Here is a 4,934-nt window from a genome sequence, read left to right on the forward strand (position 1 = left end):
ATATAGGAACATGGTTATATATAGGAAACAAAAAGCAAAATGGTAATCAATAATCCAGGCATATCAATAATAATATTGAATATGAGTGTATTAAACCATCCAATCAAAAAAAAAGGGGTTGTCAGACTGGGTAGAAGAAAAATGAACCCACTGTGTCTTGTCCACGGGAGACACACTTTGGATTCAAAGACACAAATAGGTTGAAAGTAAAAGAATAGAAAAAGATAGGCTGTGTAAACCACAGGTAGAAGAGATCCAGACTGGTAAAGTATCAGAAAAATAGACTGTAACATCTAATATCAGATAAACTGTAAGACTGAACACAAATCAGATCTTGTCTCCCCTCTGGTTTGAAACCTCTAGTGGCCTCCCGTCTCTGAGAATAAAATTCAGATGTTTAAACGAGCAACTATCTCACCCCTCACTCTCCTGCCCCCAATCTTAGGCCATCCTTCCCTAAAAATGGCTTTATTTTATCCTACATTTTGATCTTAGTGTGGCTAGGTATAGAATTCTTGGTTGGAAATAATTTTTCTGCAGAATTTTGAAAGCACTCCTCCATTTTCCCTTTGGAAGCTTTTTTTTTTTTTTTTCCCATTTTATGCCAAAATTCAGGTTTTATTTTTACTTATTCTGTCATTGGTGGGAGCTGATATCAGGAACTGATAGGTAAACCAGAGCCCTTGTTTTCTCTCTTAACATAAATACACACAATGTGACATTATCATTAGGCAAGACTTGCTTTTTTACCTTCTATACAAGAATACAGTATTATCCTTTTTTGAACAAAATGCTCAGATTATTAAGGAAACTATCTTTGGGGGAAATGTTTAATAAACATTTTATTTTAGTAAATCCTCTAGTAGGAAATGGGAGAATTCATTGCCTTTCCTTAGAAGAAGGCTGTGTAAGGAGTTACCTGTCAAATTTATCTGTGCAGCTCACCAACATTTCCTCACTGGAAACCTCAGTATTTCCCTATGACAGTTGCCAGAATGGCTTTAAGGTCTCAAAATTCTGTGTCTCCTTTGGCTGGCTTCTGTCTTGATTCTACCCAGGCTTTATCAATGGTTCACTTCATATCATCCTCTCCGTATTAATAAATTTTCTGTAGAACATTCATCAGTCTCCCACTGGGATCTGTTTCAGTGTCTTGGGAGGAATTTTCTTTCTCTTTGCACTCATTTTCAACCCAAGTCAGGTAGTCCCACTGCGTGTTTTCTGTCTTTCTTTCTGTAAGAACAGTGTCTGTCTTGGTTTTTTGTTTTTGGGTTTTTTGTTGTTGTTGTTGTTGTTATTTGTTTGTTTATTTTTGAACTGCTTCCATGGAGATGGGTTTCAAGAGATTGTTCCCTGTTGTGGGGTAAGTCTTCCCATTTAGATTCTTTGCCAGAAGATCAAATGACCTTACTGTGAAGGGCGCTTGCACATTCTCAGTGGGGGCTTGATGAACTCTGGTTAAGGTGATACAGATTTCCACGAACTTCTCTGACTGCTCCCATCTGTAATTAATGATTTTCACTGCATATCCCATTAGAACAGAAGCGACCATGGCATCTGGCTTTCTCACTGTCAAGAGGTTCTGCTTTTCTGATTTCTGCTGCATCTTGTTCTTGATTTCTGTCTGGATCTTGGATGTTTGAGCTGTAAGGGCATCATATCGTCTTTCCTGGTGGGCTTTTCCACCTTCACCCCTTCCAGACCCCTTGCTAGGTCTTCCGAAGCTGAAGCCATGGTCGGGCCAGGTCAGCCAGCTGCACAGGGGAGAGAAGAGGAAACGCTGCTCCAGATGCAGTCCTCTCGCACCCCCACACCGCAGGATGCACAGTGCCCATAGCCTGGCACACACCCCATCTGCTGCGAGGCCCGCCTGCCTCTCCCTTTGGAAGCTTTAAGGTATTTAGGGCACTGCTCTTCAACCCCAGTGCTCTGAGACGTCACGCGAGTTTGCCTGAGTGTGGGTCACTTTTCTTTCATTGTGCTGGACACTCAGTGGATCCTTTTAGTTTGTAAATTTACATGTGTTTGTGATTTCCCTTCCTCCTCCTATTTGCTGCGTTTTCCCTTTCTGGGAGAACATTCTACCGACTGTGTCCTAGTGCTGAGGTTGTTAGTTCTGGCCTCGGGATATTTTCTTGTCCTCTGCCAATGTCTTTGGGGAGCTTACTGCAATGCCAGGTGCCCCAAACCTGTCCTCTTGATCATCTTTTGGCACACAACTGTGCTTACTGAGTATTTATTGCCGCAATGAAACTGGTTAGTAGAAGTCACTGCAAGATGGACTGACTGTGATGGGCTGTGGGTTTGTTGTCATGTGAGGTCAGCGTGACGGGCCTGCACTCCCTCCTCCTGTCTCTGTGTCTTCTCGGGGCCTCTGCGGGTTCCTAACGCTGATTCTTGTAGCTGTCCTTGCACGTTCAGTTGTGTCTTGATACCCTCTCTAGTGACTCATTCTCCAAAACCATCGGTAGCACACTCTCCGAGATCTCAGTCTTGCTCCAGACATTTAACCACTGGGTTCTTCTGGCTCTAAAAACTCCCCAGATTAAGAGCCACCTGGAGAGACTATTAGTTTCCATTTAGTGAGCTAAGGTAGATCTCACAGTCTCTGTCATATGAGGCAACTAAAACTTGCTCGGGTGAGAGTGAGGACTCCAGTCCAGGTCAGCCTCCGCGGTTTCAGGATTTTCAACCTTCCTCGATGCCTCTCAGTCCTCAAAGTGTAGCTGTCAGGATCACACAAGGTGAGCAGAGTTAGAGTCTGCACAGATGCCAGTGACGTTGGTGGGCGTGCAAATTCTCCCTCGAGTTTTCTCAGCTGAAAAGGTGATTTCTGGAGGTAGGATGATTAACCCAAAGGAATGAATCCCTGATGATAAGAAGGAAGATGAGCTAATGGAGAAGGGGAAGGTGAGAGAGGTGGGCTGGGTGTCTGGGGAAGGGAGGCCTTCTGGCAGTGCCCTTAAAGGACCTCATCCAGGCGCTGCCTGGACAAGCCAACCCAGGTGATAACAGCAGAGCTTCCGTTGGCGAAGCTGCTTCCACGGATGACAAAGCCAAGGACAGTGTGTTCCAGCTTCAGGGGAGAAGCAAGCTGTCCAAGTGGAGGTGAATCTCTGGCTTGCCAAAGGTTGAGTAACACGCTTCCTTAAAAAGCTCACCAGTTGGCTAAATTTAGGGTGGTGAACACTATCGGGCCAAGAATATACTTTGGCCTTGGGCCCATGGCATTTTATTTGACTGAGAATTGGATGCATTTTCATTTTCTCTAAGCTTTTCTCTTGACTCCTAGTACCTTTGTCTTTGGAGGCAGGAGACTGGGTACTGGTGGTTGGGTGCAGCCCTGTGGCGGTGAGCAATGTCCCTGTTGATAATGACAGTTAATAATCACTCTGTTTTTCTGGGATGCTTTGTTTTTTAGTGACTGGGTATGCACTGCGATGTTTTTATATATTTTTGTTTTACCAGTCACCAACCTAGTGGGACATTTCTTGAAACTTCTCTGCTTTTCTTTCTCTTCTGGGTTCCCTTCTCTGATTGTCTTCTCCAAAGTTTTTTTCAAAGACAAGAATGTCTCAGGCAGCCTGAGTCCTTTGCCAGCCCAGGTAACGGGTCTGATTGCCTGTTCACTGGCTTATTGATCCAGCACCACTGCTGTCTGTCAGCTGCCACAACTTCGAGGTGGGGGGTCTGGCTGCCCAGCCAGCGTGTTGCTAATCAGAATGCGAAAATAAACATCCAAACCTATGGAAGTTGAGAGTGAAGAAAGGATTGATTCCAGCATCCACAGGTCCAACTTCCAGGATCGACTTTGTATCGACTGGATGCATTATCTGCTTCTCTGAGCATTGGCTTCCTTATCTGTAAGACGATGATACCACTTTCCTTGTTAGCTTTTATTTGACTTAAAAGAGATGTGTATCGGTGTTCTGTAAGTGGTTGTGTCTGTCCCTGTCTTCTCAGAAGGAGTAGCTGGTCGGGCCTAATAGTAAGGCCCCCTGGCACTCCACATGCAGCAGCTCAGGAACAAGAGTGAATCCATTGTGAATTCAAGGGAAAGCACCTAGTTTGCACACTTAAGGACTTCTGCTTTCTTTTTACCAGGTTTATTGGTTCATTCCTCAGTAGGCCTGAATGGTTTTTTATATAATTATTAATCTGACTTAGATTTGTTCCATCATGCAAGTTGATTTATTAAGCACTTCTATATGCCAGCACTATGTTAAGCGCGAGAGATGTAGTCTAGGTCCCCAAGAACCCAGAGTTCAGTGGAGAGATGGACTAGTCAACCTATAGCTACAGTAGAGCCTGCTAATGCTAATAAGGCAGGTGAAGATGCACAGAGAAGGGGCATCTGAACCAACCTTGGGGAGTTATCAAGGGCTTCCTGGAGAAGGGGACGTTTATACTGAGATTGAAGGATGAGTAAGAGCTGGCTGGGCAAGGACATGGCAGGGGTAGTGGGCCTGAGGGATGGTGAAGGTGAGGCCATTCTGTCTACATGGCAGGGAGTGGTCTGGGCCAGCCTCAGTCCTGTCTCCCTAGAAGTTCCTGAGAGACTGTGAGGCCTGGATGCATTTCAGAGAGACAGAGGCTCATCAAGGATGACTGAGGAGAATTGTTCTTTGGTTTTTTAAAGATAAGATAAAGATAAAATATAAGATATAAATATTTATAAATAAGTTTTATATGTTTAATATATAATTAATTATATTAATCATAATTAATTATTATAATTAATTATATTAATAATTAATGATATTTTATTATAAATGTTTAACATAATAAAACATAATAATAGTTTATTATTAATAACAATTAATATAAGTATTATATATAATATAGAATTAATATATAAATTTATAAATAAATATAAGATAAAATGTAAAATAAAAGATAAGATAAAGATAAAGATAAAAACCAAAGATGTTTGG

The 4,934-nt window shown here is 42.6% G+C and overlaps 1 pseudogene; it reads right to left on the reverse strand.

Moving 5' to 3' along the window:
• Positions 1-1,009: 1,009 nt before the first annotated feature.
• On the reverse strand, positions 1,010-1,734 carry LOC116600187 (annotated as a pseudogene).
• Between the last annotated feature and the right edge of the window lie 3,200 nt (positions 1,735-4,934).

Source organism: Mustela erminea, chromosome 9 (assembly GCF_009829155.1).
Source record: "Mustela erminea isolate mMusErm1 chromosome 9, mMusErm1.Pri, whole genome shotgun sequence".
NCBI lineage: Eukaryota > Metazoa > Chordata > Mammalia > Carnivora > Mustelidae > Mustela > Mustela erminea.